We start from the raw sequence: 13,347 nt of genomic DNA on the forward strand, positions 1-13,347 counted from the left end.
CACCATGTTGGCCAGGCTGGTCTTGAACTCCTGATCTCAGGTGATCCACCCGCCTTGGCCTCCCAAAATGCTGGGATCACAGGTGTGAGCCACCGCACCTGGCCCTGGTATATTTTAACCTCCTCTGTCTCCAGTCTCTTGTAATGCTGAGAAGAAAAATTCCCCAATGTCCTGTGATTCCGGGATTCTAAGGGCTGTACTTGCAGCAGTCCTCATTTCACCCTGGAGTGGTTATGACCTCGTTATGCCCCAGCCCCTCCCTGCCTAGGAGAAGGCAGGTATCCCTTTTCCACCCACCTGAAGGATGGGGCTCTCACCGATCAGTGTGACGGCATTCACCTTTACCTGCCGTCCTGGGATCCCCCTGCACAGCCTGGCCTACAGGTCTGGGGTCTTGTCCACTGGCCCAGCCTCAGGTCATGATTCTGATTCCCTCACAGGGCTCCTGTCCTTGCTTGGTCTTTCCAACTGAATTGAATCACAGAAGCTGACTCCTCTCTGTCTTTATCCTCTTGTCACCTCACTGAGTCAGCTGGGAGCTTGCTCTTTCCTTCTAGAAACAGGGGACTGTGGTGAAAACACTTGTAGCAGCTGAGCATTCTTCTTGAATCTGTTTTTTTTCTTTTTTTTTTTTTTTTTGAGACGGAGTCTCGCTCTGTCACCCAGGCTGGAGTGCAATGGCGCAATCTCGGCTCACTGCAAACTCCACCTCCTGGGTTCACGTCATTCTGCTGCCTCAGCCTCCTGAATAACTGGGACTACAGACACCCGTCACCACGCCAGGCTAATTTTTTTGTATTTTTAAATAGAGACAGGGTTTCACCGTGTTAGCCAGGATGGTCTCGATCTCCTGACCTCGTGATCTGCCCGCCTCGGCCTCCCAAAGTGCTGGGATTATGGGTGTGAGTCACCATGCCTGGCTGAATTTTTTTTTTTTTTTTTGAGACAGGGTCTCGTTCCATCGTCCAGGCTGGAGTGCACTGGCATAATCACAGCTCACACTGCAATCTCGACCTCCTGGTCAAGAAAGATCCTCCCACCTCAGCCTCCTGAGTAGCCGGAATGCTAGGCATGCACCACCATGTCCGGCTAATTTTTGTGTGTGTGTGTGTGTGTGTTTTTAAGAGACAGGGTCTCACTGTGTTGCCCAGGCTGGTCTCAAACTCCTGGGCTCTAGCAATTCGCCCACCTCAGCCTCTTAAAGTGTTGGGATTGCGGGTGTGAGTCACCGCACCTGGCCCCTGCTTGAATTTTCAAAACGGCTTGACCTGGAAGGGATACCACTCCTCTGGGAAGCAGAGTGGCACACGGGGGACGTGGAGGCTTTGCTAGTGCTGGACCTTCAACAGAAGGTTGAATCCAAGTGTGTGTTGAAGCTGATGTTAGGAGAACATCCCGGGACCCAACCTGGGAAACACACTATTCAGGAGTGGTAAGGCCCTTGTTAGACCCATCTCTTTCACATGGCAGACCTCTAATGCAGCCCATTGCCTCGGGGAAGCTTGGGGGTGGGCAGTGTTAACTTGACTTCTTCTCAAAGGTAATTGACATCACCTACAAGGGAAGAAATCAGAGGAACTTGGAGGAATGAAAAGCTAGCCTGGCAGTGACCATTAACAGGGAGGCAGACAATCTGGACACCTGCAATTCTGAAGTCTCAGAAAAAGGTCTGACTGATAAAGAAAAATTCAAGGTAAATTAGAAGCGGTATTTGGTCAAGGTCATGGTAACAGAAATGTAACTGACAGCTAAGGATTACTGCATGAGGTGCTGAATGCCACTTGAATGTTTCCTTCCCTTCCTTCCTGCCTGCCTGCCTTCCTTCCTTCCTTCCTTCCTTCCTTCCTTCCTTCCTTCCTTCCTTCCTTCCTTCCTTCCCTCCTTCTTCTTCTTCTTCTTTTTTTTTTTTAGAGACAGGGTCTTGCTGTCCAGTCACTGACTGGAGTACAGTAATGCAGTCATGGCTTGCTGTAGCCTTCTTGGGCTCAAGCAATCCTCAGCCTTCTGAGTACCTGGGACTACAGGCATGCACCCCTGGGCATGGTGGCATGTGCCTATAATCCCAGCACTTTGGGAGGTCAAGAGGTCTCTCCAGGCCTTTGCATGTGCTGTTTCTCCTGCTGGGAATGCCCCTCCACTTGCTTTTTTTTTTTGAGACAGGGTCTTGTTCTGTTGCCCAGGCTGGAGTGCAGTGGCATCATCTTGGCTCACTGCAACCTCTGCCTTCCGGGTTCAAGCGATTCTCCTCCTTCAGCCTCCTGACTAGCTTGGGACTACAGGGCCATGCCACCATGCCCGGCTAATTTGTGTAGTTTTAGTAGAGATGGAGTTTCACCATGTTGGCCAGGCTGGTCTCGAACTCCTGAGCTCAAGTGATCCCCCCGCCTCGGCCTCCCAAAGTGTGGGGATTATAGGTGTGAGCCACTGTGCCTGGTCTCAACTTGCTCTTGAGTGGACTAACTTGCTGCAGGTCTCAACTTCCATAACAGGTCTGAGAAGACTGGGCTTCTGATTACATATTCTGTCTTAGTCCTGAGCTTTGAAACACTGTCAACCTAATACAAATGGTTATTCAATAGTTATTGGTGTAATCATCTGTTGAATGCGTCTTTTCCCGCGGCTTGGGGCCTCCAGGAGGGCAGGGACTATGGCTGTTTTGCCCACTGCTGTGCCCCTGGTGCTGTGGCGTGCCTGGGATGTGGTGAGAGCTCAGTGCATGAGTGCTGAATGAATAATTGAAGCAGAATTCTCTAAACCACAGTTTCTTTATCCAAAAATGGGCCTACGAGTATCTTTCTTTTAAATGGAAATAGACATAACATTAATTCCTTTCCTATCCTCAACCTTTGCAAAGAAACTTACAAGAGATAAATAGTCTTGTGAATTAGTAGCCTGAAAAACCTGCAACTCAAGGGATTGAACATGAAGTTGGAAAGGTAATTCTGGAATGATTGAGATGTCCCTGGCTGCAACAGGGGGATGGGCTGAATGATCCTCTCTGGTCCTGGGGTGAGGGAGTACTTTCTCCTAGGGGTTAGAGAGCTGGTTTGCTTATGTGTGCAGGGCCAGGGCTGGGCTGAGAAATTCGTGGAGAATTGGGGTGGGGGTAAGGGTCGGGGTGGGGGCTCCATTCCACCCTAGGTGTGACTTAGAAGTGTCTCTTGGCCTGGTGGAAGGTAGGATGGCCCAGGACCCACCACCTCCCCTACGCTGGACAGGGAATTTCCTGAAAGAGGTGACACAGAGTTTAGGCCTGAGGGATTGGTAAGGTAAGCTTGGCTGGTGGTGAGGGGAAAACTGTTCTAGCGTTCTAGGCTAAGGGAAGAGCATGTCCAAAGGCCTGGAGGTGAAATGGCAGAGTGGGACTGAGGAAGGAAATGTTCAGAGTGGTGGGTGGGCAGGTGAGGAGTGGCTGGGCCACATGCAAAGCTGGAAGAGGCCAGCCTGGGCCGGGGAATGAGGAGAGAGACGTCTTGGAGGAGGCTGACACTTGTGGGGCTCTGTGTTTATGTGTGTGTGCATACATGTGTGTGTGTCCATGTGTGCTGGGGAGGTGGATAGGACACAGGGGGCAGTATCTTCAGCCTCCTACCAGCAACTATGCACACAGAAGCCCAGCCGGCATCCCTGCAGAGACAGACGCCCCAGCACTGCCTTCTCAGAAACCCGCCAGGGCAGGAGCAGCTGCTTCTAAATCAAGGCCAAAGGCAGCCAAGGGGCCGGGTTGGGTTTGGTGGTTCTGCTGCATGGGCTGATGTGGGGGCAGGGGCTGAAGGGGGCTCTCGGGCAGGGATTCTGGGCCAGAATGAGCCTGGCTGGTTTGGGGAAGTTTATTTTGGAAGCTGGGATGATGCAAAATTAAGTGGGGAGGAAAAAATAGATGAGGCGACCGAGAGGGTCTGTCTGTGGCTGGCGGGGCTGTAAGTGGCCAGCGAGAAGTGCGTTGTTGGGTAAACAGATGGGGGTGGCAGCTTTCTGCACACTCGCTATAAATATCCCGCAGTTTGCCGCCCCTGCCGGGGTTTCCTGGCACCGTGGGTGTGGAGATCAAGGTACAGACACAGGGCACTTCCGGAGTGGCAGAGAGTGGCCAGGGCCCTGCTCAGATCCCAGCCTCCTGGGGATGGAGTGGGCACCGGGAACTGAGGCTGAGGCCCGAGGAGGGGCGGGAGATGCTTTTTTGCTATTAACTGGCTGTGGTTCTCAGGCAAGCCATGTGACCTCCGTGGGCCTCAATTTCTTCACCTGTAAGATGGGCATGATAAAATGAGGCAAGGCATGTGTCGCTGCTGGGACAGGCACCCTGGAGACCCTCAGGAAATGATCAAGTGTGTGGGCGCTGTGTGACCTGGGTGAGTTCTCTTGTTGCCCTGAGTCTCAATTTCTTCATTTCTTCTTCCAAAATACGGGGAGAAGAACCACTGTCTGGCAGCTGAAATGGAACTGTGGGTCTGGCACTGGACTTGCAATGTGTGTGGTATTTCAGTACAAACTGGGGGCCCGGCTGAAGCCCTCCCCCAGCCCTCTGCAGCCCCTGTGGGATCTGCCTCATCCTCTGCAATATGGTAGTGATGGTAATGGTGGTGATAGCAGCCATGCCCACTGCGAGCCTTTTGGTGACCCAAGGGCTTTGTAAACTGTTATCTGAGTTCTTCGCTATCTCAGCTTATTTTCCCACCTCCTCACCTCTTACAGATAAAGAATCCGAGGTGCAGAGAGAGGGGACTGCTGGAAGGAACACAGCCAGATCCACAAGAGCCTTCATTTGGACGATAAATATTCACTGAAGATCTGCCACATGTCAGGCCCCAGGCCAGGTGCTGGGGATTTAGCAGAAAACCAGCCAGACCCGTTTCCTGCGTCCATGGAGTGCATAGGCTGGTGGGGGAGATGGGCTATAAATCCGCGAACCAAATTACACAGAGATGAGTGCCGAGCACCTAGCGTGGCCTGCGACCCCTCGGGCTCCCATAACTGTGACAGATGTGCTTGGGCTCCTTGTAGGACCGAGGGACTTTGTTATCCACAGCACTGGCCTTAAAGTTGGCTGCTACCTGATGAGAGGAATTAAGAACATACCAGCACTTTGGGAGGCCGAGGTGGGCGGATCATGAGGTCAGGAGATCAAGATCATCTGGCCAACATGGTGAAACCCTGTCTCTACTAAAAATACAAAAATTAGCCGGGTGTGGTGGCGGGCACCTGTAATCCCAGCTACTTGGGAGGCTGAGGCAGGGGAATTGCTTGAACCTGGGAGGCAGAGGTTGCAGTGAGCTGAGATCATGCCACTGCACTCCAGCCTGGGCGACAGAGATAGACTCTGTCTCAAAAAAAAAAAAAAAAGGACATATATTAATACATTCAGTTCATCAAAACAGTCCCTGAATACACCACTGTGCAGAACTTGTGCGAACCTCTGGGGACCCAGGGCTGGTCAGGCTGGCTGGGCAGAACGGGATGAAAACATTGCCTTATACACACTTGTAGAATATGTTGCAATGGGAGAAATCTTCCCACAGCTTCTCATGAGTCCAGTGAAGTAGGCAGGGCAGGTATCATTGTCCCTGTTTTAAAGATCAGGAAATTGAGGTCCAGTGTGGTGAAGTCTCTTGGCCAGGACACTCGGTCAGGATGTGACATGAACACAGGACTGCCTGACTTCAAATCCAGTGCTCCTTCCCCTGCAGATGAGAAGGGGCCCCTGTAGCAGTGGGAGAGGTCCCAAGGCCCCCAGCTGCCCCTGAGGACCCCGTCAAGCTCAGCAGTGAGACTTTGGCCAGGGGAAGGGCAGGCATTTTATCCTGTCTCTTGCATTCCATTCAGAAGGTCCCTGTCTGCAGCTGGAGGGTGGACGGGACCCTGGACAGGGTCACTAGAGACCCTGCTCTGCCCTTCACGCACAGTGCCATGGGAATCCGGCACATGCTCTCTGAGCCTGTGTTCTTCTCCGTAAATGAAAGGGTTGGACTTGATTATCTCTAGGGAGCATTTTAGTCCCTGAGGCCCTGCCCTTGGACCCCTGGGGTCACAGCTGGGAGCAAGGATCCATCTGAGAGTGGCTCAGGACAAGACTCATCTCCAGCCCCAACTGGGAGACTTGCTCTCTGGCTGATGGTAAAGTCTACCCACAGCGAGCAGAGCCAGGGAGCTGGGGAGGGAGGATGTCTTTGCAGGCCACTGGGATCCCTGCACTGAGGCCATGGGGCCAGGGTCTTTCTGCTGTCTCCCCTCCCTGCCCAGTTCCCACCCCCCTGACTGGGGGACAGTGCTCCAGGCAGCTGGAATGGGACACGGTTTGTGTGGCAGCGAGGTATCCAGGTTCTCCTCCTTCCGGATCTAAGGTAGGAATGCACTTCCCACCTCCTTGAAGTTAGAGGTGGCTGTGTGACTGGCTTTGGCCAGCAAAATGTGACAGCAAGCAGCAACTAGCAGGTTGGGGGTGACTTGGGACCCGGGTGGGGACGACACAGAGCAGATGGGGCTTTGGGGCCTCTCCCACTGCTCTCCCATCCACAGGCATGCAATGTGAGCAGGAGCGAACGCTTCACTGTGTGGGGCCACCGGCTTTGGAGTTGCTTGTGGCTGCAGTGTAACCCAGCGTCTCCTGACTGATGTTACAGATTCTGCAGGAGGGGCAAATGCAGGCAGCAAGGGCCTGCAGCCCTGAAATTAACAAGTGAGTACTAATGAGCCCTCCCTTCCTCCCTCCCTCCCTTTCTCCTTTCCTTCCTTCTTTTTCAAAATATATTTATCCATCTATCTATTTGTCCATCCAAGGATTCAAACCCAGGTCTGCTTGACTAGGAAGGCTGGCCCTCTCCGTGGTGCCAGGAAAACTCTTTGGAGAAGATGCCCTTCTCTCTGCCTGCGTGAATCTTCTTTGTCCACAAAGGCCTGCTCCATCATCCCTCCTCCAGGAAGCTTTTACTGACTGTCCCCAGGCCCAGCCAGGGTGTCTGGGGGTGCTGGAGAGACCCACAGAGCCTTGATCACCGTGGCTGGCCCATAAGTGTGGCTACTGAGTCCCAGTCTGGAGGCACAGCTGGACTTCCCCAGAGAGAACTGAGGCATTGTGGGAATTTCCCAGCAGTGACCCCAGGACCCTGACTGCCCAGAATGGCTCCAAGTTGACATATCTGGGGACCGTCACCAAGACTCCTGTGTCCATATTGAACTTGGTAAACATGATGACCCTGGAGATGTGCCCTCAGCATTATAACCGCACTCTTGGCCCCTCCAGAATTCAGAACCACTTTGGGAGTCCACCCTGAAGCCCAGTTCTTTTGAAAAGGAGGAGGGCCAGGCGTGGTGGCTCAAGCCTGTAATCCCAGCACTTTGGGAGGCCAAGACGGGCGGATCATGAGGTCAGGAGATCGAGACCATCCTGGCTAACACGGTGAAACCCCGTCTCTACTAAAAAAAAATACAAAAAACTAACCGGGCGAGGTGGCGGGCGCCTGTAGTCCCAGCTACTCGGGAGGCTGAGGCAGGAGAATGGCGTGAACCTGGGAGGCGGAGCTTGCAGTGAGCTGAGATCCGGCCACTGCACTCCAGCCTGGGCGACAGAGCAAGACTCCGTCTCAAAAAAACAACAACAACAACAGCAACAAAAAAAAAAAAAAAAAAAAAGAAAGAAAAGAAAAGAAGGAGGAGAAGCTCTTAATGTGGTGAAATTGGGTTTAAGTGAAATTGTCATCTGCTGGTTGGTGAGGAGGGTCATTCAGGCCTCTGCCATTTCCTCTGGGCTCTCCCCAGCAGCCCTCACTGGGGTACCGAGAAACAGAGGCTTTGCTCAGGCTCCAGAGGCAGGGTAGCTTGGTGGTAAATGCACGGGCTTTGCAGCAGACAGTGAGACTGAGTCCCTTCCACCTCTGTGTGGTCTCTGAGCAGGAACTTCATATCCCTGAGCTGATCCTCAGTTTTCACATCTGTAAAATGGGGGGTTTCCTCATGTTGGCGGCTTGAGGTGAGAATGTGATGAGGCAGTGAAAGCGTGTGAAGCACCCGGCACATAGTAAGTGTGCACTCAGTTTGCAGTTACTGTCAATGGTTGTAGCCCTGCACCGGCAGGACCTTACACAGTGACATACAGAGATCTGGTGGCAGGAGTCTGGGTGGCAGTGGCGATTATATTTCTCAACTGTGTCAATCCAGCTTCCCTTGTGGGAGGAGCTTAGCCTGTGAGTTAAATGTTGGGACCAGGATCAAGTGCACAGTTAAACACACATTTCTTGGCCGGGCGCGGTGGCTCATGCTTGTAATCCCAGCACTTTGGGTGGGCAAGGCAGGTGGATCACAAGGTCAGGAGTTCGAGACCAGCCTGGCCAATATGGTGAAACCTTGTCTCTACTAAAAATACAACAATTAGCCAGGCGTGGTGGCCTGTGCCTGTAGTCACAGCTATTTGGGAGGGTGAGGCGGGAGAATAGCTTGAACGCAGGAGGGGGAGGTTGCAGTGAGCCCAGATTGTGCCACTGCACTTCAACCTGGGCAACAGAGTGAAACTCTGTCTCAAAACAACAACAACAACAACAAAAAACAAAACAAAACAAAACAAAAAAACAGGCCAAGTGTAATCCCAGCTCTGTGGGAGGCCGAGGCAGGCAGATCACGAGGTCAGAAGATGGAGACCATCCTGGCTAACAGGGGGAAACCCTGTCTCTACTAAAAAAATACAAAAAAATTAGCCGGGGGTGGTGGCGGGCGCCTGTAGTTCCAGCTACTCGGGATGCTGAGGCGGGAGAATGGTGTGAACCCAGGAGGTGGATCTTGCAGTGAGCCGAGATCACGCCACGGCACTCCAGCTTGGGTGACAGAGTGAGGCTCCATCTCAAACAAACAAACAAACAAAACAATAAACGAACAAACAAAAAACCCATACATTTCTTAGAGGAAGGAAATTATTCTTCTGTAAAACTACTGTGTGCCCGGCATGGAGGTAGGCAGAGTGGGCGCATAATGTCCTGGGAGCCTCCATGGGTTCTAAGAGGGATCATTAGCCCCATTCTACAGATGGTGCAACTGAGGCTCAGAGAAGCTGAGGGACTGACTGGTTGAGGTCACAGAGTGAATTAAGGATGAAGTGCAGATTCCGGCCCAGGTCCCTGCCTGCCCCAACTCCCGTGCCCTTTCCTGCATGGACAGTGCTCGGGTCTCTGTGCTGGTCACTTCCCCAGCACCAGCGGAGGTCTGGTGTGACAGTCTGAGCAGCTTTGACAAAGCATCTCCTTGCTCCCATAGTAGGGGAGCCCTGGGGCATGGCTTTGGCGGCTATGCTGGCCAGAGTGCAGGCTCAAAGCTGCTCTGGGGTGACTTGACTGAGCTCCCTGGGGGTCCAAACATCCAAGGAAGGAGGCAGGATCTGGCTAGTGGGCAGCACCTGCAGAGTTGGCAGGTTTCATCCCAGCGTCTCCACCTTCCTCCCCAGGGCCTTTTTCTCCTCTCTCCTCCCCTCACCAGGGACACTGCCACCTTCATTCTGAAGCCCACATCCCCGCTTCTTGTTAGGGAAGGGAATCAGCCCGAGGATCCCTGGACTTGAGTGAGGTCACAGTCCCCATTGTAGAGATCAATGAATCAAGGCCCAGGGATAGGAAGGGAAACTTGGCCAAGTGGCAGAGCCAGAACCAAGAGCTCCGGACTCCCTGCCTGGGACTCCTTTCTCTAGACAACTACGAGGATGGGCTTATGTCCCTAGGAGACACCAGTTGGTTTCCATGGAAAATGGGTACAGATGATCTGAAATCAGAACTGTCAAGGAGACTTCGGGCTACACCGTCAGCACAGCCACACCACCCAGAGCCCCTCTTCCTACCCACCCCGTGTTCGGGATGAAGTGTGTTCTTTCTTGCAGGAGTAAAGGGGCAACAAGGCTTAATCCAGTTCCTCAATTTTCATAGCGAAATTTCAGGCATGGTGGCACCTGGGTCGGGGAGAGGTTTTGGAGCTGGGGGATATTCCTGGCTTCTCCCTGACCCCCCTCCACAGTGACCTTTGGGAAGGCTGACCGGGGCCCTTGCGCCAGGGCGGCCCTCCTCGGAAGACTGTTTCTGTGTCTTCCTGTTGCGGTTTTGACTCTGGAGAAATGCTCCAGCCTTGAACTCACCGAGGGCTGGCCCCATGTGAAGCTCGAAGTTTGTTCAGCCGTTTTGGGCTCCCGGTGGCCGGGAGCTCAGCCTTAAGCAAAGTCCAAACTGACCGCAGCTTTCCCGGGCGACTCGAGCGGACGGGCCTATTTATATGTGGTGGGTTTTATATCACCACTTCCCTCCACGCTCAGTTTGTGAAGGTTTTTCTCCAGGGGGAGGAGGCACGACCTTCTTTCCACCATCACCCTCACTTTTCCTGGCCCCTCAGGCCCGAGGGTGCCCCAACCGGACAAAGGGAGGCAGGGTCACGCAATGGTTAGGATGTGGTGCAGAAAGACCTGGCTCTAAGTCCTTCAGGTCTTAGCTCCAACAGCACCTCTTCCACGAGGACTTCCCTGCCCTTTTTATTGTCCTCACGGATCTTACCACTGTGGGAATGAGCTCGCCGTGCATTTATTTGCCTTACTGTCTGTCTCCCCGGCTGGGATGCCAGCTCCATGGGGTCGGGGGCCATGTCTGTGCACAGGTGTATACTCAGCACCCAGATCGGTGCCAGGCATACTGTAGGTGCTCAATATAAGAATGCAGAACAAATGCACAAACAGGGTGTGCTCCCTCCAGCAGGGGTTCTCCAACTTCAAGGTGCGTGAGAATGTGCTGGGGAACTTGTTAACTGTGTGCCGAGCATCTGGATCCCTGGGCTGGGGTGGGCAGGCATCTGCAGCTGGGCAGGAAGCCATCTGTTGGGAGACACTGTCCCAGGGACCCTGAGCCTCAGAGCCCAGAGCGTGGCAGGACTGGGGCTAAGCTGTGGGCACACCTCCCTAAGCACTCTGTCTGGGGTCTGGGAGGGAGCTCTGGCAGCGGGATTCGAAGGGGCCTCAGCTGGGGGCATTGGAGGATTTGCTCCCAGTCCCAGGAGAAGCCAGGCTCTCCCTCCACTGGCGTTTGTATCACGAATCTCACCTTCTTCAAGTTCTTTGTTTAATGTCTGTTCTTGCTATTGGACTCTAAGCGCGCAGGGACCCCGTCAGTGTCTAATTGCTCTAGATTGAGGCAAACAGGGCCCAGGCTTTGACCCTGGACCTGGCTATGGTTACTTCTGGCCACACCCCATCCCACAGGGTAAGGGGCCAAGAGTAGGTGCCAACCCAGAGCCCAGACCACCCCCGCTTGTAGAGCACACTGTGGATGTTGGAATGGCCTGCTCCAAAGGCCTGAGCCTGCTCCAGGGCCTGTGTGGCTCCCTTCCCGTGCCCTATTCTCCTGAGGGTGGACTCCACTATGCTGCTAGGCCTGGAGGTGGCCATGGAGCCTGCGTCTGGGGGACATGGACACAGCTTAGATGTGTGGGCTGGAGTGGCCACATACTGGGCCCGGGTGGGAAGAGAAAGAGGACAGGGTGTAGCTGGGGCCTTCCTGGTACTCTTACTGTGGGTGTGCAAAACTGAGTCTCATTTCCAGTTATATCCCTAGTGCCTCGCTTGGGGCCTGGTGCCTGGCTCACCGGCTCCTGGCTTCTCCCCAGGCTTCTCTGCTTCAAGCTTGCACCCCTCTTAGAAAGCAAGCAAGAGAAGGGCTGGGAAGAATGCAGATATGTTATTTTCTGGCTGGCTTGTGTCTTAGTCCATTTGAGCTGCTCTAACAAAATAGCTGAGACTAGGTAATTTATAAAGAACAGAAATGTATTGCTCACAGTTCTGGAGGCTGGGAAGTCCAAGATCATGGTGTTGATATCTGGTGAGGGTCTTCCTGCTGTGTCCTCATGTGGCAGAAGAGCAGTAGAGAGGGAACCCACACTCCTGCAAGCTCTTATTTTTTTGAGACGGACTCTCACTCTGTTGCCCAGGCTGGAGTGCAGTGGCGTGATCTCGGTTCACTGCAACCTCCGCCTCCCGGGCTCACGCCATTCTCCTGCCTCAGCCTCCTGAGCAGCTGGGACTACAGGTGCCTGCCACCATGCCCAGCTAATTTTGTGTATTTTTAGTAGAGACGGGGTTTCACCATGTTAGCCAGGATGGTCTTGATCTCCTGACCTCGTGATCCGCCTGCCTCAGCCTCCCAAAGTGCTGGCATTACAGGCGTGAGCCACCACGCCCAGCCTGCAAGCTCTTTTATAACAGCATCACTCTATTCATGAGGGTGGAGCCCTCATGACCTAAACAGCTCCCAAAAGGCCCCATCTGCCAGTGCTGTTGCACTGGGGATAAGTTTTCAACACATGAATTTTGGGAGGGGACAGAAACCTTCAATCCATACCCCTATGCATGTTCCTCATTTACTGAGGGCCTGCTGCTGTATCCAGACCTTTCTTAAGTTTCCACGTTTAATCCTCATGGCATCCAGCGATAGGTAGTGTGTTCCCTGCCCTGTGATGCTCAGAGGGGTCAGGTGACTCATGCAAGGCCACGTAGCTAGAAGAACCCCCTTGCTCCTCTGACTCCAAAGTCAGTGCTAACAGGTTGGGGGAACTCATTTCTTAGCAAAGAGCATGTGGATGGGTGCACCTGCTGGTGGGAGTGGTGAAGGGGTGATGCAAGAAGAGGGCATGGCTGTGAAGTTTGTCCTGAAGACGGCAAGGACAGGTCTTAGGTCAGACAGGAGGATGAGGGTCGCCAGGCGGTCAGCAGTGCTGAGGCACAACTTGGGAGCCCTTCAGGTCCCTATAAGCACCATCAGACCTCTCAGAGCCTCCCCAGGTGAACACTAGTCAAGTTAAAAAAGGGTCTGACTACGCCATGCAGTGTCAGTTTCAATACTCTGGCTCCTTTTCAACCAGGTGGCTGCCCCCAAACTCAGGACTCACCACTGGATGGGGCAGAGATCACACAGCCCAGCAGCCCTGGGGAAAGGGGTGAGGCCTCAGTGTTCCCTCAGCAGAGGGGTGAGTCCCTCAATGTCCCCTCAGGAATGGGTTGGAGCCCTCAGCGTCCCCTCAGGAAAGGGATGGAGCCCTTGGTGTCCCCTCAGGAAGGGGATGAAGCTCTCAGTGTCCCCAGGAAGGGGATGAAGCCCTTGGTTTCTCCTCAGGAAGGGGACGAAGCCCTCAGTATCCCCTCAGAAAGAGGTGAACCTCTGTGTCCCCTTAGGGCATGGAGGCCCTCCTGACAGCACCCTCAGTCAGTCAGGGTTGAATTCTGTGCCGGCACTGTGCTAATTTCATTGTCAGAACAGCCCCCGGGGTGGCTACAGCTGTCATCCTCACGCTGCTGCATCACTGCATCGTGAGTAACTTCCAGTAACTGCGGTTCAGAGAGGT

The 13,347-nt window shown here is 53.6% G+C and overlaps 1 long non-coding RNA gene across 1 annotated transcript; it reads left to right on the top strand.

The window, feature by feature from the left end:
- The first annotated feature begins 1,516 nt into the window (after positions 1-1,516).
- On the top strand, positions 1,517-7,392 carry LOC115892185. The gene is made up of 6 exons (XR_004052068.1): positions 1,517-1,693; positions 4,208-4,352; positions 4,696-4,817; positions 5,983-6,341; positions 6,517-6,676; positions 6,778-7,392. It is a non-coding gene; the product is annotated as an uncharacterized LOC115892185 (long non-coding RNA).
- Positions 7,393-13,347: the final 5,955 nt, after the last annotated feature.

The sequence above is a fragment of the Rhinopithecus roxellana genome, chromosome 12 (genome assembly GCF_007565055.1).
Source record: "Rhinopithecus roxellana isolate Shanxi Qingling chromosome 12, ASM756505v1, whole genome shotgun sequence".
Lineage (NCBI taxonomy): Eukaryota > Metazoa > Chordata > Mammalia > Primates > Cercopithecidae > Rhinopithecus > Rhinopithecus roxellana.